Source organism: Ursus americanus, chromosome 20 (assembly GCF_024610735.1).
Source record: "Ursus americanus isolate L20-20 chromosome 20, mUrsAme1.1.p, whole genome shotgun sequence".
In the NCBI taxonomy this organism is placed as follows: domain Eukaryota; kingdom Metazoa; phylum Chordata; class Mammalia; order Carnivora; family Ursidae; genus Ursus; species Ursus americanus.
The window spans coordinates 50,951,025-50,974,963 of record NC_142146.1 but is presented as its reverse complement, the minus strand read 5'-3'; the positions used below and the strand labels follow the sequence as shown (position 1 = coordinate 50,974,963).

The 23,939-nt window shown below is 40.8% G+C and overlaps 1 long non-coding RNA gene across 1 annotated transcript; it reads right to left on the bottom strand.

Moving 5' to 3' along the window:
* Nucleotides 1-1,131: 1,131 nt before the first annotated feature.
* Nucleotides 1,132-3,698, bottom strand: LOC123801721 (uncharacterized). Its single transcript, XR_006782325.2, has 3 exons — nt 2,708-3,698; nt 2,434-2,540; nt 1,132-1,818 (listed from the first exon to the last, which is right to left on the bottom strand). It is a non-coding gene; the product is annotated as an uncharacterized LOC123801721 (long non-coding RNA).
* Between the last annotated feature and the right edge of the window lie 20,241 nt (nt 3,699-23,939).

The window sequence follows — 23,939 nt, the reverse complement described above, 5'->3', positions numbered from 1 at the left end:
CCAATGTTTATAGCAGCAGTGTCCACAATAGCCAAACTGTGGAAAGAGCCCGGATGCCCATCAACAGATGAATGGATAAAGAAGTGGTGTGTATATATATGTGCAATGGAATATTACTCAGCCTCAAAAAGAATGAAATCTTACCATTTGCAACAACAGGGATGGAACTAGAGGGTATTATGCTAAGAGACAGAAGTCAGTCTGAGAAAGACAAATACCATGATTTCACTTAGATGTGAAATTTAAGAAACAAAATAGATGAACATAGGGGAAGGGAAAGAAAAATAAAATAAGATGAAAACAGAGAGGGAGGCAAACCATAAGACACTCTTAACTATAGGGAACAGATTGAGGGCTGCTGGAGGGCGAGGTTGGGGGGGGGATGGGGTAATAAGGTGATGGGCATTAAGGAGGGCACTTGATGTAATGAGCACTGGGTGTTCTGTGCAACCGATGAATCCCTGAATTCTACGCCTGAAACTAATTATACACTGTATGTTGATTAAATTGAATTTAAATAAAATGTTTTTTAAAAACCCCAAAAAGCAATGGCCTTGATATCTCCCTGATAATGACAACAGCTTGTTCTATAAAGATGTGTAAGGGACAAACACCAGCACTTCAATTTAAACAGTAAATTACATAACCGTCCTTATTTCTTCGTATTTGAACTTAATTCCTGTCTTGAGCCCTGGATCCCATTTCACCTGGTGGCAAAAATGTAATCTTCGTCAGTTCAGGAGAAATCGGGCAACTTGGAAGATTCTCCGTTCGTTCAGGTTTTTCCTTGTCCCCCTTCTCTGAATGTATTATTCTCCAAATGTATTATTTACACAACAAGGTTTATATCCTGGTTCTTCAGGGTCATGAATTTTTTTAACCTCAAAATCTTTCCTTCTGAGACAAAATCCTGTTTTCTCCAAGTATTACCTTGCTCGTGAGTCTCAGAATTCTATTCTGAAATTCAAAAGCTGACAATTCACTGTTACTTCTCTCTAACTCGTTTTCAGCTTCCCTCTTCTGAGTCACTGGATGCCTCCTGTCTAGTGTGAATGAGGGGGTAGGGGTGACAGAAAGGACGACAAAATGGTCTACAGGAGACAAAATGGATAACGAGGGATTTCTTAAAGCATATGAGTTAATAGATTGTTACCATTTTAAAACAAATAACATTCTGCAGAGAAAACCAATAGCACCACACTTAGTATATGGAACAGATCAAAGTAATTTGGGTGTGGGCTCAGCACTATGTGACCCAGACAGACAGCATCTGTAAGCCATAATTAAGGCAGCAATACGTTTTTGAAAAGAGGAATGGACAGACTGTGCAACTTCAAGCAACCTTTCACAAGGACCATCCAAGTGGAGTGAGAATTCTCTATTATTTATTTATACAATATTTCCATATTTAGGATATCTGCTTCAAAACAGCGAGGAGTTGTAAAGGTTTGTCTTTGTTGCTTTAAATAAAAACCGCTGAGAGAAACGTGAGGTTGTCCCCCCAAATGAAAAAGTCAGCATGAAAAGTTTGTTTATTTTGGTCTCCGCCTCCACTAACTAAGCCCAGCCAGTTTGTTTTACATTTCAAACCACGGGAGAGGACAGGCTGTGGGGGGCGGGGCCGTGGTGGGTGAAAGTCCAGAGCTGCCGAGGTTATGCTGATGTTAACAGAGCGAAGTTCAAGAGGGCAGGGGGCCCCCTGAAGATGGAATTAAAATAGCAGATGTACACAGAGCTGTCTGCTGAGAATGCTGAAAACTTCAAGGGCATCAATTGATGTTCTGGAACACGGTGGGAGCAGACCCAGTAGGCTTATACCTGTAACCAAACCGAGAGGTAAAGAGATGCTTTCTGTGGATGAGAGTGGAGGCCTTGAGGGTAATCTTAAACTAAAGAATGAGGTTGGCTAGTCATTATCTCAGGACAACAAGCAAAGCCACATAGTTGAGTATTTTGTGGGGGACGGTGCGGTTACAGAGAATTACATTGTTGCTGTGGAGTTCGCCCGACTTCTATCTGCTTGCTGACGTTTCAGTTGTAATTGACCCATGTGGTCACTTACCTCCACAGCAAGAAAGAACAGCCTGTTGTTTATTATGAAATTCTTCAAAATAGAAAGAGCTATAAAGAATTATACAATAAATTCCTTGTAACCACCACTCAGCTTCAGGGGAAAAAAAAAAGCACTGAAAACGCTTTGGAAGCCCTCTGCGTCCCTCCTCCCTAAATGCAATTCCTTCCCTACCTCGCCTGTAAGGACTGTCTTGAATTTGGTAATTATCATTCCAGTGCATTTCTATACAAGTTTACTACATAAATGTACATTTCTAAAAAATACATGGTGTGGTTTTATACATATTTAGACTTTATATAAATAGCGTCATATTGCACGAAACTTGCTCTATTTTTAAGCCTCATGTGTGTGAGACATACCTCTCCCGATATATCGCTAGCTGATTTTCAGTGCTGTACATTAGTCCGCATACCATTCCACTTCGGTTTCATTTTCTGGTGGTGGCTGTCTCCGGTCCTTGCAACGACTGAAAATACATGAAAATACCAGTTCTTTGTGTGCAAAGTCAAATATTTCTTTGGCCAGTGATTCTCAAAGTGTGATCCAAAGACCCCTGATGGGCCCAGACCGCTTACCCCCCAGGCAATCCATGAGGTCAAAACCCTTTTCCTAACAACACAAAGACATGTTTACCGCTTTCACTGTGTTGTCAGTCGCACTGATGATAACGATGATAACGAAGCAACGGTGAGCAGAGCTGCTGGCGCCTTACACGAGTCCAGACAACGGCAGCAAGCCGTGCTCGTAGTCATTGTATTCTTTACCACTGAGCACTGGGGGGTTAATAAGTCACTTAAGAATATTAATTTTATTAAAATTCAACGCTTCCATACTCCTCTATTTAATATTCCGTATGTCAGAATGGGGAGTAAGCACAAAGTCCTCCTGTTGCGTGCCGACACGCATTCGTGGCTCACAGAGCACCGCTGTTGTTCGAGTTGCAAGAAGAACTACCGTTTTGTCATGGAACAGCATTTTCATTTGGAAGAACGACTGGCAGACAAACTACGATTCTTTCAGCCTCGGGTATCCGGCAGATATTTTCTCAAAAAATTGATGACATGAGCTTTGAAGCGAAAATTCGAGTCTTTTGAAAACTTGAATCCGAATGTGAGCTTGACAGCTTTTCAATATTTCAAAATATCTCTAAAGAGATGGTGGTGATTTTCTGATGTTGTGTAATGTAGTTAAACATACCAACATTTAGAAAATCTGCATAACTCAGTAAACCAATATTTTCTAAGTTTCCACTTCAAAATGTTACAAAATGATGCATGAGTACAAAGATCCATTCAAAGTGCAAGATAGATGATAGATTTTACTTTAACAGAGTATGAAAAGTTCATTGACGTGATTTCAAATTCCAGTTCAACTAACCTTTAAGAAACTACTACTTGTTAGGGCGCCTGGGTGGCTCAGTCAGTTAAGCCTCCAACTCTTGATTTTGGCTCAGGTCATGATCTCAGCATCCTGGAATCAGGCCCCACATAGGGCTCCCTGCTCAGCGGGGAGTCAGCTTCTCCCTCTCCCTCTGCCCCTCCCCCTGCTCACGCACACTCTCTCTCTGAAATAAATAAATCTTAAAAAAACAAAACAAGGGGCGCCTGGGTGGCTCAGTCCTTAAGCGTCTGCCTTCGGCTCAGGGCGTGATCTCAGGGTCCTGGGATCGAGCCCCACATCAGGCTCCTCCGCTATGAGCCTGCTTCTTCCTCTCCCACTCCCCTTGCTTGTGTTCCCTCTCTCGCTGGCTGTCTCTATCTCTATCTCAAATAAATAAAGAAAATCTTTAAAACAAAACAAAACTACTACTTGTTGAGTTTTGGGTATAGTATCAAAGAAAGTTAGAAAAGGCTATTGAAATACTACTCCCTTCTTTGATTCCATATCTGCGTGTCTATTTCCTTCACGCACTTCAATCAAATCAATACACCACAATAGACTGAATGCAGAAACAGACTCTAGCTGTCTTCTGTTAAGCTAGCCATAAAGGTATTTGCAGAAATAGAAAATAATGCCACTTTTCTCACTAAAATTTTTGTTTGGGAAAATATAATTATTTTATAAAAGTATGTTACTGCTGTTAACATGTGATAGGCTTATATTGCTTTTAAATGATTTAATAAGTATATTTTTAATTTCAATTTTATTTTCTAATATAGTAAATATTGATAGATACAACTGAAATAAATGAAAGCTCTTCAGCATCCTCAATAATTCTTAAAGGTTTAAGGGTCCTGGGACCAGAATGCTTAAGAACTGATGATGTAGGATATACTGAAGAGTGGAATTGCTGGGTTGTAATTTATCTCTGCTAAGTATTTCCAAATTGTTCTTCAAAATTATTGCATCTAAATTCCTACTTGCACTATATGGGGGTACCTGTTGTTTACATCCTTACCAGCATTTTGGAATTCGGTCAGGCTTAAGTCTTTTTATACCTAATAGGTGTCAAAGTGTTGTTTTAATTCGTATTTCTCCAGTTATTGGTGAGATGATGCATTTTCTGTGTATTTATTGTCTCTACGGATTTTCTCTTCTTCGAAAATCCTGCTTTTTTTTTTTTTGTACATTCCTCTATTGGTCTTTTCACATTAATTTTTGAAAAAAAAATCACATTTTCCAGACATGTATCCTAGCTGGTTTCTCTCCTTTTTTCACCTTTAAGTTTTTAATTTTTTATTGAGATATAAATTACATGCAGTAAAATGTAGTAAGAGTTGAGTTCATGAGCTTTGACGACTGTATAAGCCCGTGTTATCAACACCCAACATAAGACACAGAATATTACTCTCTTTCCAGAAACTTCCTCATGCTTCTCTGCAGAGGCAACCATGGATTAGCTTAGTCTTTTCTCTAACTTCGAATAAATAGGATCGTATCCGCACGTGTTCCTTTGTGTCTGGCTTCTTTCGCTCAACATGTTCTGACGCTCATCCATGTGCTTATGTGTGTCGGTAGTTCATTCCTTGTGACTGCTGAACACAGTTCTATTGTATAAACATACCAAACTTTGTCCATCCATTATCCAGCAGATACACATTTGAGTTGCTTCCCGTCTTGGGCTTTTGCAAGTAAATCTGCCATGAACATTCTCGTACAATTTTGTTTTATTTCGGTTTAGGTTTTTTTTGTAACATGTTTTCATGCTTTTTCAGTAAAACACCAAGGAATGGAATGAAACACCTTCTAAATGTATGTTTGACCTACAAATGTTATCTTCCATATGTTTTAATTTTTCTTTTTTTTTTCCATCTCTTTGTTCTGTTATATATAAGCTCTTTAGATTTATCTCCTGGCTGCTTATTGCATATACCAAGTTTTCGTTTCAATGATTTTATTTTCATTTCCAGGATTTCACTTTCTTTTTTGAAACCTGTAGGTATTTTTAGGTAGTATCTTATTCCGTTCTCTTACTGTTTAGTCCATATTTTACTACCTTAATTATCTAACATAAAATATCCGTACTCAATATTTTCATTTTCTGATTTGGGGGAGCTCTCATCATGTTGTTACTGTTCCTATTAATTCTCAGTCTTAGTAGGTTATTTCCTCATGGTTTATAAGTTCATGTTAGTAAAGTTTATCTGTGGGATTTATGCTGTTATTGTGGTCATGTATACACGTGTGTGTGTGTATGTGTATACGTATCTATCTATCTACATTTTTTTTTTTAATTTACTGTTTTCCCACCCCATTCTGGAACTGGAGATACAGAGTGAGGCCTGGCACCTGCCACAGGAAGGACTCAATCTGAGCAACAGGCAGGATTTCTTAGATTCCCTCCATCCTGGAAGCTTTGTGCCTGGTAGGCAGGGAAAGGGGGACAGTGGGGAAACCAAACTGTCACTTTGACAATGCTAGTAACCATCGTACTAGCTGACCCTCATTCTGAACACTGGGAATCTGCCCTAACCTGGATTCCCTGAGGACCTGAGAGATTTCTTTGCTGAGAAAAGGGAAGCCTGGGATCTGGCATTTTTTGAGGATGGAAGTGCCCCTAGATTTGAGCTTGGGGATGAGAAGTCCATGTGCACTCCTTCTCCCCTTCCTCTCTATCCACAACATGGGCTCACCACACTCCAGCCTTCATGAGGCTGCCCCAGGGTGAGAGGCAACCAGAATAGCCTTATGGGGGAGTTTTGGGGGCGAGCAGGGCAGGGAACCCTTGGCGAGCATGAATGGCTGCCAGAAGAAATTTTTTTCACTTTCAAGTTCTACCTATTGGCAGAGGACCTAACAAACAAGAACCACTTCATTTTAACATCTTATCTTGGGATTTCTGACCACTCAGGGTGTATAAATTCAAATCTCAAAACCATGTATAGGCATACCTGAATTTTTTTTTTTTTTTAATCCAGAGCCCAGATGAAGCAGACACATTTTCTTGTTATTTCACTTTGCCTGGACATCTTTTTTCTGGTACAATATATCTTTGGGTGTCCTACCAATTATTTAGAGCCTCACTTCTACCTCCCCAACATGGTTCAAGGCTTTGGCTTTTGTCCCCACATGTCAGAAACCCAAACCTCTTGATTGCCAAGATCACCAAATGTCCCCCAAGCAGAGTTGGGGCTAGAATTAGCACCACCTCACCACTTTTGGTGTCTGGAAGTTTCTCCTGTTTTCTTGAGAGCTTGATAATTGTTTTTATTTAAATTTAAGTTAGTTAACATATAGTGTATTATTTGAGAGCTTGGTATTTTAAAGATTATCTGTTACATTTGATCCATCATTTCTAGGTATATTGTATTGAGAGGTTCTTCGGGGTACCTAGTCTGTTATGATGACAGAAACAGAAGTCCAGAAGCTGTTGTTTCCTCCCACCAAAGTCATCAATGCATGAGTAATGACCATCATTATTTCTCCAAGTCAGAAATCAATGGCTTTGTGATTAGGAAAGGGACACTATCCAGATAAAAGAGACATACATCTTCCTCATATCTGAGAAGCTCCTGCCTAATTCCTTTATTTTATCATATTCGAAGGGTTCCTGGATTACTGACAAAGTTGTTAAATATGGAAAGCATCCTGTGGGAACATTCCAGGAAGTTTAATTGAGAACAGCAAAAAATGGAGCCATTTGAAGTGATCCCAGGTCTCAAGCAAGTTCCATGTTCTTTCAATGTAAGAACAACTCACTTAAAGATTATACTCCATGTTTGTTTTGTTTTGGGTCAAAGAAGCAGCTGAGCCAAAGAGAAAAAGGAGAAAAGATTAACTCTTAGACTTACCAAAAAAGACAGAATTTTCCTAGTAGATCTCATGAGACAGAATTTGGGAAAGAGAATGTTTTTATTTCGGAGAAAGTGTGTCCTGTTGGACTCGATCGTTTGCAACATGTATTGCTCTGAGGAGGGAGACTGTGCCATTTCCCTATAATCTCCCACCCCCACATGACATGTTTTCTTTCCTAATTATTGTTTCAAAATCAAAACTTCTGTGTTAAAGGCCTTTTATGAAATGGCAAATAAGAGAACAAGCATAAAAACAAGTGGTCAGAGAAGAATGGTGTTTAAAAGTCTCATTTACGCAGGTCTAGAGAAGAAGATCAAGCTATTCAGGGCACAAAAACAACAAAAACCTGTGACAGTGGCTACTTACTGTCACAAGAAGGAAGATCGTACGATGACGAAATACCAAGTTAGACCTGAAGAATATTCAGGCGTAGGAGATGAAATAGGAGGAAATCGAGTAATGTCCTGAAAAAGAGCCCCTAACTACAGACTACATCAAAGCAATAGTCCGTAAGGAATCATACACTACCCTGGGCTCAACCGGGCAACGTTACAATGCTTTGTTCTTGGTAACCACCTGTGCCCATGCAACCTCTCTTGCAGTAATTCTCCTTGGTGCCCTCCTCACATACTACTTCCCGCCCCCACCCACCCATCCTAGCCCACATGCCTGCCTCCTGCACTCGAACACTCTGTCTGCCCTCCTGCTGGGCAGAGGGGCTGGGTGATGCGTGGAGGTAATCTGGGAAGATCCAGCAGCTGCAACAGGAAGCAGATGGAGAACTTTATCAGGAGGCTCCCAGAACAGAGAGTAGGCAAACATTTGAAAGGTAGACAGCTCTGCAATCAAAAAGCCAAAGACAGTAGATATGAGACTCTGCTCCCTGGGAGGACTGGTGGTGAGGGAAGCCTGGCAGAACCCCAGTTCAGAAAACAGTAGGGACGAAGCAAGAGCAGAGGAAAGGAACTGGGAGGACCAGAAGGCAGTTAATTGAAATAGATCCCTTAAGCAGTGGAGTGATACAAGGATGGAGACAGCAGTCTTGATGCCGGATCAAGGATTCAGTGTTGCATGTAACTTTGAGATATTGACAAAGGCTCCCAAGCACCCTTCCCCAGGGCTTTTTTCTGCCCATTACTCTCTATGATTCAGCAAGAACAAAGAATCAAATTCTTGTCTGTGAGTTCCAAAATAGGCTCTTAAGGGACGCCTGGGTGTCTCAGTTGGTTAAGCATCTGCCTTCAGCTCAGGTTTTGATCACAGGGTTCCTGGATCAAGCCCCACATAGGGCTCCCTGCTCAGCAAGGAGTCTGCTTCTCCCTCTCCTTCTGCCTCTCCCCCTGGCTCATGCTCACTTGCTCTCTCTCTCTCTCTCTCTGTCAAATAAATAAATAAATAAAATCTTTTAAAAAAATAGGCTCTTAAAATTCATGGCAGAAATGATCTTATTAAAAGCCAAAATATTTTTACTTGTATGTATTGGACTTTTGAGAGACAAAAGATTGTTTTGGTTCCAAAAGCGTGGCTTTGAATATCAGGATCCAATGGTCTGAACAAAAAGTTTATACTCTAGTCAAAGTTTGTACTATAAACAACAGAGCTGGAGAGATTGCAGGATGGTGAGTAAGCCATTTTCCTCCTCTCACTGCAGCCATTGCCCCCACCCCCAAGACCAGTGGAAAATCTCACAGGTTGGAGGAAAGAAGATACTTGGGGAAAGACAGCAAGACATGAGTAATAGATATGAATTCCTGAGAAAGGGGCCTCCATATCCTGCATATCCCAGGATCAAATCCATGGTGCTGGAGTCGGGACCTCTAAGACGAATCCCAGGTGGGTTTTTAGGAGGACCTGAGAGCACAAGAAGCTTCTGCCTCACTTGGCAGGCAATAGCCCAGAGACACAGAGCAGATGAAGGCCCGTGGCAAGATCATAAGCAGCTGCCAATAAGGACCAGGCCGATTGAATTGTATCTTGTAGATGCCAGCAGAAGACAGACGAAGAAGACTGCTATCATAAAATTCACTCCCTTCACCAGAGCTGGGGTCAAAGAGAAGCTGTCGTCACCCCAACACTCAGAGCTTAGATTGCCTGCGGGAGAGCTTGAATTGGCAGAGTCCGGTGTTCTGCCACAGGAGGGACACGGCGCTCAAGGGCTAACCTAGATTCAGTTGTAGAGAAATAAAAGTACATCTTTGCCCACCTGAGTTTTGTGACTGTGGTATTTATACCTGTTACAAGATCCAGATCCAGAGTAACATGGATCTAACGCTGGATCTCCTGAACGGGTGTTTAGGGAGCTACCCGTTGTCTCTAATGAAATCGTACAGAGGTCGGACATACACCTAACCACACACCAGAATTTCACATAAAAGCTACACTTCAGACCAGTGAGGAAAAGATTACTCAGTAAGTGGAATTGGCATAACTAGAAACCATTTGGAAAATAATTAAGGAAAAATCTCCATCTTGTTCTTTATACCAAAGTAAATTTCATGAAGATCAACAATTTAAACTCTGCAAACAAAAAACAAACACACGAATTACCTACACAAAACTATAGTAACACTTGAAAACTGGGTTTATTTATTTATAATATTAGAATGGGGAAGACTTTTCTGAGAATGACACAAAACTTAGAAGTATAAAGAAGATTGATAAATTTGACTACAAAAAATTTTTTTAATTTCTGTACAATGAAAAATAATGAACAAAATCAAAAGACAATTGGTAAATGTGGGATAATATTTACAACCCATATTGCAGGGCTAATTTCCTAAATTTACAAAGAGCAGGTATAATCAGTTAAGAAAAAGATGACCCACGCAACAGAGCATTAAACAAAGGGCATGAACAGGAAGACAGAAAAAGTTACAAATGGCTCATGCATGGATGAGAAGATGCCCCTCTTCATTAATGAGTAAGGAAACGTAAACCAAAATAACAGTTTTCCCCAACAGTGATCATTTTATTATTTGTAGGCACAAATGAGTATTCGTGTGTACATGATGACACTTGAGAGGAAATGGAGACATCAGAAGTTTTTATTGCTTGGGGCGCCTGGGTGGCACAGCGGTTGGGCGTCTGCCTTCGGCTCAGGGCGTGATCCCGGCGTTACGGGATCGAGCCCCACATCAGGCTCTTCCGCTATGAGCCTGCTTCTTCCTCTCCCACTCCCCCTGCTTGTGTTCCCTCTCTCGCTGGCTGTCTCTATCTCTGTCGAATAAATAAATAAATTCTTTAAAAAAAAGAAGTTTTTATTGCTAATTTTTATAACTGTAACACTCTAAGCAAGGGGACAAACGCAAAGGATTGTAAAAACTGAGAAAAGATTTACAAATCTTCAAATTAAAGACAATTTCTCACAGTTCTTGACAAAATGGGGTTACACTACATTTTCAAAAAGCATATTATGAATGAATTCATATTTAAAAATAATCTGCTTACTATGAATTGCACAATGTTATTAGAAGAAGTCAACGCAATGCTCTTTGATTTTGATGCGATCAAACACTAAATCAGCAGTTCTTTCAGGAATACCTCTTTTGTGTGTCTATGCAAATTATCAGAGTCTTGCTCCTAGGTCATGGATATTTCCTTCTGAAAGACCTACAGAAAAAAATCCTTAATTCTAGTGAGCCAAAATAACATTTTTTAATCTATGAAATTGGCAAAGATCCAAGCTTGATAATACTTTTGCTAAGGCCATGGACACCACACACCTTCCTACACCTTTGGTATAAGAGTAGATGCTATGATTTGTCAACACGTATCAAATAATTTAATTCCCATTCCTTTTTATTCAGCAATTTCAGTTCTAGGAAATTATACTACAGAAAATTGAAAAATTTCTTGAAATTGAAAAATTCACAAAATATGTTCATTGAAAAATTCACAAAATATGTTCATTGCAGTGTTGTTTTTAGTTAAAAAAAAAAAAAAAACAGAAAGGAAATTCTCTTTAAGGGGGGATCTAGGGAAGGGATTGCTTAAGACAGACCATGCCATTGCAGGAGTCTTGTGGGGAGAGAGGGGTCAGGGACAGTAAACTTGACTCACATCAGAGTCAAAGTCAGTTCTATTTCTCAGCTAATGGAATGATCCGCCATCTTTTATTTGTACCATGAGGTTTTGTGTTTTCTTCTTTACTTAATTCAGCCCTAAAAATATTTATTAGAGTCCTACTATGTTCTACATATATTTTATTATGTCCATCTGGAGCTTGAGGGATTGGTATAATCTGAACAAGCAGAAAACTACAGGCAGGTCATTCTAGAAGGGGAAAATAACGTGGGGCCATGGAAGTTTATGATGTGCTTGACAAAATGGGGTCATCTGAATTATAGTTTGGGAAGACGAGGAGTATAGTTAGAAATAAGCCTGCGGCCAGACTGTGCGGCAGGAGCCATAGCTCTATCAGCAAAAGATCGTTATTATTACATTTGTGTTTTTTGCAAAACAACTCTGGCAGCCAAATGCAGGGTGGAATGAAGAGGGAAAGAGGCAAGGAAGCTAATTAGCCGGTTGATGCAATAGGTCATGAGGTCAGAACAAGGTCAATAGAAGTTAGAATGGAGAAGGTTGAGAGGGTTGGAAACAATTTAGAGATGGTATAGACACAAGATGGCTACTTATCAGATGTGGCAAGTGGAGGCCGTGAAGTCATTGAGATAGCATTGACAGAACCTGGTTGTTGATTGGAGGTGGGAGGCAAAGGAGGTGAAAGCGTTTCTAATTTCGTAGATTAGGAAAAGTCGATCTGGTTAAAGAGCATAAAGGAGCCTGGGAAGGAAGGCATTTTGGTTGAGGGCTGGAAAACACACTAAATTTGGGAGGTGTTGAGTTCGACGTATCTATGAGGTGCCCAGGTACAGAAGTCTGAGTGATGTTTGGAAAATAAGGTTGGAACCTCTTGAGTGAGAGACTGCTCCACGAGCAACAGGAGAAGAGAGTGGAGGTAGAACTTTGGAGAAAACCTGCCTTTCAGGGCTGGGTCAAGGAAGGGGAGTCAGCAAAGGGATTGGAGGAGGAACGGTCAGCGTCCCTAGAGAAAAAGTAGTGCTCTGGAAGCCACAGGTCGAGGCAGCCATGAATGCCAAACTGCAGGGTGCTGCGTGCAGAACCCCCCAGAAGTTCAGCTGTGCCAGCTGCCCCCAGCCCCACTCGGATTCTCTCCAGCTGCTCTCTGAAGTTCAAAGTACAGCAGCCCCTGCTTATCCAGTTTCGCTTTCTGAGGTCTGGAAGCAGATAATCCTCCTTCTGACGTGTCCTCTAATGCCGCAGGACGCGGCCTCCGTCCTTCACCCCATTTCCTCTCGCCACGTGGGCATTTTGTCATCTCTCCGTATCACAGGAAGTGGGGTGAGTACAGAACAATAAGATCTTTTGAGAGAGAGAGAGACCACATCCACGTAACTTTCATTACAGTACGTTGTTGTGATTGTTCTATTTTATTACTAATTGTTGTTAATATCTTATTGTGCCTCATTTATAAATTAAACTTTATCATGGGTGCATAGGAAGAAGACATAGTACATAGTATATACAAAGTTCAGTGCTGTCTATAATTTCCAAGACCTCCACTGGGGGTCTTGGAATGTTTCCTAGGCAGATGAGGGGGACTACTGTATTGTTCAGCTTTTTATATAAAAACTCTCATTTTCTAAAAAACAAGTGTTGTAATCCCCTTTGTCCCAGGATTCACAAATATAAAAAGATGCAATTTCCTTACACCCCTTGGCAAGTCAAGGGCAGTGGAGCTCACAGTTCTTCAGGCCTTTGTCCAAGGCCCCAACAGCCAAACCCTTCCAAGCAAATAAACAAAAGCAACAAAATACACCAGAGTCAACAGAAAGTCATGCAAATCGAATTACATTTCTTTTTCCATATGAGAAAACTTGCTTCTGACAAACATATTGAGTTTCTTTCCCAGGTTTTATAGCATAATGTTCCTGTTCTTTTTAAAATCTTCTAAGAATTTCCCAGCAATCTCTATGCTCCTTAAAACCTGACAAAGCCAAGGACATTCCTCAAGGCTGGCTTTGGTTAGAGCACCTAGGGGACGATTTCTAGACATTTCACTTCACTGATTGGGGGGGGGGAGGTGTTACTAAATGTTTAAGCATGTAATTAATCCTAAGCCGCTTATGATTATTTGCTCAGAAAAAAAAATGATTTAGATTGCAATGACAGACTCGTAGACATGCCTTGGAATTTATATAAGAAACCAATGAGTTGGGGCGCCTGGGTGGCACAGTGGTTAAGCGTCTGCCTTCGGCTCAGGGCGTGATCCTGGCGATCTGGGATCAAGCCCCACATCAGGCTCCTCTGCTGGGAGCCTGCTTCTTCCTCTCCCACTCCCCCTGCTTGAGTTCCCTCTCTCGCTGGCTGTCTCTATCTCTGCCAAATAAATAAATAAAATCTTAAAAAAAAAAAAAAAAAGAAACCAATGAGTTATTACAAAAACAATTAAAACCTGTATATTGTGACTTAAAGTTGCCAAAACAAACTTAAGATGCAAAGATGTTTTTAATAAAGAATGTTTTTAAAAACAGCTGCATAAGATGTATCCAAAATAGGTATTTTATTACATAGTATGTTTTTAAAGTCAGAATGCAAAGCAGGCACTAGAAGTGAAACCAGGCTCAGCAGGTGAAGGAATAGTTGTTTCCTGAAATAAAGTACTAAGGACTTGAGAGCATAACTTGGAGAACTTTTATAATTTTGTTTTATAAATCCGATTTTATAAAGAGCAGTCCTCACATGTTCACAAACTGTCAGATATTTTAATAACTAGAAAATTTCTGAGCTAATCTAATTTAGAATTGGCTTTATTTGGTATCAACATAATAAAGGAAACTTCAGTAAGTTCAAATACATTGTATAATGCCTTAACTCAGCTGCTCTTTCTGGTCTGGAAGTAAGCAGTTGTCCTCCCTTTTGGAGCTGGGCCTTCAGATCCCCGAGTTTAGATCCAGTCTTTCCATCCTCCTCAAAACATTACCAACCCCATCGGCACCTCTTTGTGGCACCTTCATTTTCCGGCTCTACGGAATCCTTTAATTTTGTCTGTAAGTGGTCTTTCTGACTTGGAAATAAATACACTTGTTAATGTGGCCTTGCGATCCCTCTGGGATCTATTCCTTTCTCTTGTTCCTTTCACCAAACATTTCTTGATTGGCTGTCCCACCAGTTCCTGTCCTGTCGGTGCCATGCACTCAGGCCCTTACCTCCTGCTGCAAAGCTCCTGTCCGCCATTGTGCTCACGAATCTGTTCATCAGATCAATGGGCTTTTCTCAAACACCATTCCTCTTGAACTCTTTACCATCTGGCCAGCCCTTCCTCAGTAACAAACTACCATGCATAAATTGCTGTAAAACAGATCATGTGAGTTTTTGCAATGGTTAAGAACATAGATTCTGTTGTCAGGGAGACCTAGCGTCACCATTTTGTAGCTCTTTCACCATTGGAGGAAATTCTTAAATTTCTCTGTCTCAGTTTGTTCGTCTGTAAAATTAGATAACTCATCGTCCTAGGTAAGGTATGAGGATTAAATAAGAAAATACATGTAGGGGTGCCTGGGTGGCACAGCAGTTAAGCGTCTGCCTTCAGCTCAGGGCGTGATCCCGGAGTTCTGGGATCGAGCCCCATATTGGGCTCCTCCGCTGGGAGCCTGCTTCTTCCTCTCCCACTCCCCCTGCTTGTGTTCCCTCTCTTGCTGGCTGTCTCTCAAATAAATAAATAAAATCTTTAAAAAAAAGAAATACATGTAAAATTTTCAGTATACAGGAAGCACTCAATAAAAATTGCCTCTACTACTTTACCCCATCTTTCTGACGACTCCCTAGTTTCCTTGCTGCCTCCTCTTCATCTCTCTGTCCCTAAATGTGGATTTCTCCCAAAGCTTTGTGCTGCCGTCTCTACAAGCTCTCCCTTGGATACCCCATCTCCTCACTGTTTCCAGTGTGAGCGCTACACTACAACCTTCTAGTGCGGACACGACTTCTCTGCCAAGCTGCACCCGATCCCACGTCACAGACTGCCCTTAAGCACGTTCCTCCCTGAATGAGCTGTCCTCCCTCAAATTCAACTCATGACAACAGGATCTTATCTTCCACCTCCTCTGACCTCCACCAGGGGCCTCAAGATGTGGGATCTCAGAGCCATTTTTAAATCATTCTTCTTCCCCAACTCCCTGCCCTTCACATACACAATCTCCTGTTTTTATTTTCTAATCTCTCTTATTTCTGGTTATGCCTTCTCTTGCCAGTGACCAGCACTCGGGCCTAATCTCACACTCCGATTACTGAGCTAGCCTTCCAGATGGTCAGCTTCCACCATCAACACATTAATTCTCCTGAAATGACAATTTAATAATAATCCTCCCCTATTCAAAATCCACTGACACTCTTCCCCCCACAACGTTGTCTACAAGATGAAATAAAATTCTTTAGTCTTTAATTCAAAGTCCTCTACACGCAACAATAATCAACCTTTCCAGTTTTGCCTTCCAACGGAATCCTCCAGGTTAGAAGGTATGCCTGATTCATCTTTGTATCCCCCATGTAAATCACAGTCCCAGTCAATAAATGTTTGCTGAGCTGAGCTAAAATAGCTGATGCGCTCCCACAATTATAGGCATTTGTTGATTGAATGTTAAATTCATTCTCCGTTCAATTCATTTAACTAATACTTATTATCAAAGTGCCTGAAACTATACAGGCACTATAATTATACAAAACTCCATAAAGGCTTGCTTCTTCCACAGATTCAACCTACACAGAGACACATAAAGCAGAAAACCAAATCCTATCCTCCAGTCCCCAGGAAGTAACCCCTATTAATATTTTTGTGTATATGCCTCCAGATCTTCTTTTTACTACTCAATTATTATATTTGAATAGGTAGATTTTTTTTAAGAGAACCATACCAAAATAGTCTCCTTCAACTTACTTTTAAAAAAAAATAATACGTCAGGAACATCTTCCCTAGAAACATGTTTACATGAAACTCTATACCAGGCATTCTTCTAGGGACTAGAGATATAAAAGTGAAAGTAAAAAGGAGAGCCATTGAAAAGTATAGTTTTTGGAGGAGGGGGCAGAAAATTTAAAGCAAAATAATAGTAATAATAATAACTTCCAGTTAATAGTATGTATTACTAAAAAATAGTTAAAGGGATAAAAAGTGGAGACGAATGGTGTTTTAGACAGGGTAGTGTGTTGATCAGCATGCCAGCAGGAAAAAGAATCTCACCCTCAGATGGTTCAAATAGAGACTTTGACTGACAAAGGGGCTGTGTACAGAGGCATGAAGAGGAATACAAGACAAAAGAGGGAAGATGACACTATCCCAAGAGCTTAAGGGACAAGAAAAGGAAGGAACAGAGTCACAGGAGAGTCCAGTGCAACTGGGGCATGGAGGAGGGGCCTCTGGAGTTGGGAGGATACAGCTACTGCTAGAGATACAGGACTGAAGCAAAGGGAGAGTGGGGAAGAAATACCCTGGCCTTTCTCTGTTCCCATTCACTGCCATCCTCCTGGGGCCACCCATTTGCCAACCCAGAAGGAACCCAGAGAGCATGGGAAATGCTGAGCAGTAATCCAACTTCAGATAATTTGAAGGTAGAGCCAATAGGCTTTGCTGGTTGGATATGGGGAGTGAGGAAATAAAAGTACTAGAGGTGACACTAAGGTTTTTGGCCCAAGCTACTGATTGAATAAGATACTACTGTTGAGATGAGAAGAGCTGGGGAAGAAGCAGATTATGGAAGTTAAAAGTTTGGTTTTGGACATGTCTGATTTGAGATGCCTATTAGATGTATAGTGGAGATGGCTAAGAGGCAGATAGGTGTAGGAGTTCAGAGCTTAGAAAATATATAAACTTGGGATTAATCTGCAAACAGATGACCATGGGATTGGTTAAGATTGTTTAGAAAGGTATGACAGATAAAGAAATCAAGGATGCTGTCCCTAGGGTCCTCCAATGTTTAGAAAAAAATCCAGGAGATCAGATGGAACCAGTAGACATGGGGAAGTGTCCAGTAAAGTGGGAAGAAGCTGGAAGAGAACAGTGATCTGGAATCCAGTGAAGAGAGTATTTCAAGGAGAAAGGAGTAGTCAGCAGCGGACAAGTGACCTGGTGAGGTCCAGTGACCCTGATGAGAACATGTTCATGGAAGCAGAGGGGATGAAAGCCAGATTGGAGTGAGTTCTAGGGAGACTGGGAGGTGAGGAGGTGAGGACAGCAGCTACAGGCAACTGTTTTAAAGAAGTTTTACCACGAAGAACGCTAATGGAGGAGAACTTGGAAGGAGAAAAGGTTTCTTAGCATGAGAGATCACACAGTTGTATGCTGATGGGAATGATCTGTTGAGGAGGTGAAAATTGATAGTGTGGAAAGGAGAGGACATGAGTGCAGAGGCCAAGTTGTCAAGGGGGCAGGACAGTGACTCTCTACACAGTGGAAAGGTTGTCCACACAGGCACAGAGCCTACTGGAAAGATGGGACAAAGGAAAGGTGGTATAGACATAGAAGTAGGTAGAGTTGGAGGTGGGAAGAGAAGTTGGATCTCTCCTGTCTGCCTCTACTTGTTCAATATGCTAAGAAACAGAAGGGGGAATGAACCATGAGAGACTGTGGACTCTGGGAAACAAACTGAGGGCTTCAGAGGGGAGGGGGTGGGGGATGGGATAGGCCGGTGATGGGTAGTAAGGAGGGCACGTATTGCATGGTGCACTGGGTGTTATATGCAAATAATCATGAACATTGCATCAAAAACTGGGGATGTACTGTATGGTGACTAATATAACAATAAAAATTATAAAAAAAAAAAAAAAGGAAAGAAAGAACATCAACAGGTGAGAACGAGGCTGGGGAGAAGGTGTTGGAGGTCTAAGAGGAGAGGAGAATACGTGAAATGGTCCCTCCTGGACAGAAGAAAACATAACTTACCAGACTAGTGTGGTATGACGGTCTGACTGTGGTAACAATAAATCCTGAGCGAGGCCAGCCAGCAGAGTGCAAGTTCTCCACTTGTTCCCTCTCTCCACGCTCAGCGGCTCAGGAGCAGGTGTGGTCAAGGGAGAGAAATGAGTTGCCCCAGGGTTTTGAGTTTCCCTTTATAATGGCTGCATGAAAGTCTACTTTCTTGTGTAAAATGATTTCAAGCTTTGACTTCGGGAGTCCAGTTATGGTTTATTTATCCATCATAATAAGAAAGCGAACTGAAATGTTTAAGTGATGTTAAGCATAACTTAATCTAGAACTCAATTATAAGTTTATATTTGGAGGCTTTGAGCCAATTTATTTTGAAAGAACTTTAAAAATATGTGGGGTTGATGATGTCATTGTTATGTCATTTGATTTTTAAGATTTATATGAAGAAGTAAATTTTTAAATTTTTAAACTTCTTTAAATTCCAGCGTAGTTATCGTACAGTGTTATACCTGTTTCAGGTGTGCGGTATAAGTGATTCAACAATTCCATTTATTACATACATCGGTGCTCATCAAAATAAGTGTTCCCTAAAAAGTAACTTTTGAAAACAAGCTTATGAAATAATTTATTAGTCAGTGGCTTAGCAACAAACCCTTATATATATCCCTACATTGGTCCATAAGGTGGCTGAGCTTGGAGGCAGTGGGGGGGGGCAGATTGAAATGGGGTCTTTCAGTTGGTTCAGGTGTGCTCCTCAGGTCTTTTTTCTCAGCCTGAAGGGGCTGCTGCCATGCGTGGCATGTTTTTCTCATGGCAATGTAAGAATACAAGAGGTGGGTGCAGAAGCATGCACTACCCCTCAAAGCTTTGGCTTAACACTGGCACATTGTCACCTCCTCCCACATTCTTTTTTTATTTTTTATTTAAATCCAATTTAATTAACATATAGTATATTATTAGTTTTGAGGTAGAATTCAGTGATCCATCAGTTGTATACAACACCCACTGCTCTTACATCAAGTAATGCCCATCACCCAGTTACCCCATCCTCCCACCCACCACCCCTCCAGCAATCGTTCCCTATATTTAAGAGTCTCTTATGGTTTGCCTCCCTCTCTGTTTTCATCTTATTTTTCCTTCCCTTCCCCTATGTTCATCTGTTTTGTTTCTTAAATTCCACATATGAGTGAAATCCTATGGTATTTGTCTTTCTCTGACTGACTTATTTTGCTTAGCATAATACCCTCTAGTTCCATCCATGTCATTGCAAATGGCAAGATTTCATTCTTTTTGATGACTAAGTAATATTCCATTATATATATATATATATATATATATATATATATATATATATATCTCCCACATCTTCTTTATCCATTCACTTCTCCCACATTCTGTCAGCCAAAGGAAGTCACATGGCCAATCCCAACATTAACAGCGTGTGAAAATATAATCTGAGGAAAGCATTTCAAATGTCAATGGCAGATAACAGATATTACTATAGGAGAGAGTGCAGAACTGAGAACAATAATCCTGATTAGTGCTTATACGATGACTTCTTGTCATTGGGAACCACAAACTTCATAGGCACATGACTTGGGTTTCATATTATGAGAATGTAAAATCACAGATATTATCTGTGATACAGTCTATCTGAAGTCTCATTCTGAGTTCGGAAGGATTAGTGGTCCGAACCCCCATCTATCCCTTTCTCAGCCTCCTAAACTGGTATTGAATAGATATCAAATGGGCCCCAGTGGTTCTATATTTGTGAATTGAACAAAAGTTGGCCCTCACAAAGGCAACCTTTTCTTCCTTCCTAATTGGGTTTTTTTTTTTTAAGATTTTATTTATTCATGTGAGACAGAGAGATACAGAGAGAAAGAGAACATGAGCAGGGGGAGAGGCAAAAGGAGAGGGAGAAGCAGACTCCCTGCTGAGCAGGGAGCCTGATGTGGGGCTCAATCCCAGGACTCAGACATCATGACCTGAGCTGAAGGCAGGTGCTCAACCATCTGAGCCACCCAGGCACCTCCCAAATCTGGTTTCGTGCTGGGAAACAGTCCCTGTTTAAGATCCTTAAGCTCTATAAATTTTAAAGAACTCCGTTTCCTCAGGCAACCATTTAATTCAGACACAGTTTCAGAATGGGGTCTGCCTGGAAATGGTCCAGGAGGTGAGGGGGGAGGTGATGGGGGCGGTGGGTGGGTGGGGGGAACAGGGACTTACAGGGAATGTTGCAAATGACCAACTTACAATCCCGAGCATGAGGCAGTGGCTCCAAAAGTCCACGAAGCCATCGTCAGATACAGCTCTGACACCAGGTTCTTAAAGATTTAAACAAAAAGAAATGAAAGAGGAAGAAGGAAAAATTTCTTTCTTTGAAGTCTCAGGGGTGTTTGCTTCTGCAAGCCAAGGTGTTATTCTCATCTCTTAGCAAAGAACTCTTCCTATCCATTCATCACTTTATTGCTTTTCTGTGTCCCCAGCACTCAAATGGGGGTCTCATTCAGGGGGTAGTAACCTTTTTTCTTGACTATTTCCAGAGACCGTGATCTTTTCATCCTTGTGCATAGTTTCATTCATTTTATTTCCTTTGATTCTATTATTTGATGCTCTTTAGGGATTGTTGGGTCCTTGAAACTATATTCCGACTCTGTTTAATGTTTTTAAATGCACACATTCATATAAAGAAAAGTGAAATGTATTTTGATGATGAATCACTAAACATACTGTCAGGATTTTGGTCACTTTCCTTTTCAGTGAGAAGTCTTAGCTTCCTGGACGCTGTGTTTTCTGCAGAAGCACACCCTCCACCTCTCTCGTCGCGTTACCAAGTGCAAACCATCTCACTTCTTTTTTGGTCTGTGAATTTATGAGACAATTCCAGAATCATGTCTTGCATTAAGGCCCTGCAATTCTTCCATGTGATGGTTAGTAAGAATCCTGAGCCAGAATCCTAAAACATTATAAGATTAAGCCAGTCAGAAACAGAAAGCCTGTATTTTCTTTTTTTTTTCTCAATGCCCTAAATGTGATTGATTGATTGATTGATTGATTGATTTAATAATATTTTTTATAATATTATGTTAGTCACCATACAGTACATCCCTGGTTTTTGATGTAAACTTCGATGATTCATTAGTTGCGTATAACACCCAGTGCACCATGCAATACGTGCCCTCCTTACTACCTATCACCGGTCTATCCCATTCCACCCCCCCTCCCCTCTAAAGCTCTCAGTTTGTTTCTCAGAAAGCCTGTATTTTCTTTTTTTTTTTTTTTTAAGATTTTATTTATTTATTTGACAGAGATAGAAAGAGCCAGTGAGAGAGGGAACACAAGCAGGGGGAGTGGGAGAGGAAGAAGCAGGCTCCCAGCGGAGGAGCCTGATGTGGGGCTCGATCCCATAACGCTGGGATCACGCCCTGAGCCGAAGGCAGACGCTTAACCGCTGTGCCACCCAGGCGCCCCTAGAAAGCCTGTATTTTCTGCCATGCTATTATTTAAGAAATTGTTGGGCTTCTTGAGTTTTAAAAGAAAAAGAAAGTAATGGGCTTGTGGCCATTTTTAAGCCTTTTGACTTGAGGGTATTCAACTTAATTTAATCTGACCTTGTTACTACTTTTTATCTATGAAAATAGACCTTGGGTATACAGAAACATATTCTAAAATCCAGCTTATTAGCTGGATATTAAAATTCTTAGACAAGGCATTGGATTTTTCAACTTTCTAAAAATTTATTTGAGATGTTGGCCATATTAAGAATTTGCATAAATAAAATTGTTATTTATTTCCCCTAAGGCACCCTAGCTCCCAAATATTAGAAAAACGTTTTATATAATGAACACTTATTAAGTGTCTTTTTACTTAAGTGGGAAGGATTATTCCTCCTCTATTATCTCCCTCCAGATATAATTTCTTGAAGGTAGATATTTATATCCTATTCAATTAATATCCAGTATAATATCCTAGGACAGTGGTTATTCAATTAATAATTACTAAATGAAGTTTTTCAGACTCAATCACGGATCACTTGGTAGTAATTACCTCAATAGAACGGCAAAATGGAGTCAGAAATAACAGTTCGACTTCATCTGGATTAAATCAATAGGGTTTACAATGCATTTCAATGGATAAAGACAAGGATAAATGCCTTTGGGGCAAACTGCTGGAGCGGTTAAAGGGAGCAGTGCTGACCCTTATTTTAAACTCTAATAGCTTTACAATCTAGTCTCTTCACCAATAATTGTTAATTCCCAATATTTTCCAATCCTTCTGGGCATATTAAAAAAGGAAAGGTTGTATATTGAAAGAGACTTCCCTTCTGGCCCCATGTAAAAATATAAGTAAGGAACCTTATTTATATGAGTCTAATTATCCAGCATTACATGAGTCCCCAGAAAAAAATAAATGTAAAGCTTAAAAACATTTTAATCTTTTTAGTCTTTTTAGAAGACCTAGAGAAAACCTCACTTCTTTTTGGCATGGGAAACAAATAAATAGTGTTCGTTGTTTTATTTCCTTCACATTTTAGAGTTTAAAAAAGAACTTACTCTTCCTTTTCCTCCTTGCCCCACCCCCCCTTCCCTTGCGTGACAATTCAGTCCTGAAGCCTTGAAGTGGGGCCGAGTCAAGTAGGCATCTGCCCCTGACGAGGAGAACCCCAGTGCCCCAGAGCAGCGTGCCAGAGCTCAAACCAAACAAGAGACTGACCACACAAGATGGCTGCCCCACGTGGGTGTCAGAGTCAGAGCTGGGTAAAGAGGGTGTCTGCAGAAAAGGGGCAGGCTGGTGTAGGCTGTCAGAGCACAAGTGGGGTGAAGAAGGCACCCAGGCATGAGGGCTGCCCAACACGGAGTGCCGAAGCCCAAGCAGGGCCAACAGGTGTCCGTGAGGTGGTGACAGCCCAGCACAGGGTGAGGTGAGCACGCTTGCGAGCAAGAGTATGGCAGTGGAGTGGGGTAGCATATGAGGAGATTGATGGAATAGTTAAATAAATTAAGGATATTAAGAGTCAGCTTCCTCATTGTCAGAGAAGGGAGAAAACTAGAATGAAACCCGAGGTGTTGGATTGGAATTGGAGGAAATCAGTGTGAACTCATAATTTTCAATATTTATATGGGTATAGAGATACAGAATGGGTATAAATGCATGCAAATGTGTCTTTATGTAAAGATACAAATGAGTCTACATACATCTTTATACTTTATATATATACTTTATCAAACATGTAAGTCTAATTATACCAACTGAAACACAATCCTGAAAGATGTATTTCTAATGTATCATGTCTGTGCTCAAATGTGTGTATACACACGCACACACACGTACATACCCCAGCTCTGTCTACTGAGAGGGCCTGGGAAATAGCCAAATTCTAATAGCAATGAGCACACCCAGCAACCAGATCTTGGGTTATAAATATGATTCTCCAGTAACAGCAACCTAGATTTCTTGGGGATATGGATGATTCTAGAGCTGGAGCAGGGAGAATACATGGTGAGCCTGTAGCACCTTACTATATCAGAAAGCAAAGAAGTGTGCAGAGAATGATGGGGAAATGACAAAAGGATACAGAAGCCAGCCTGGAGAAGGTGCCACTGCCCAAATTAGGGATGATCTGAGCATCAGAATAAAAAAACCATAACCTATTGAATAAAATAGGAAACCATGACTCCAAACAGATTT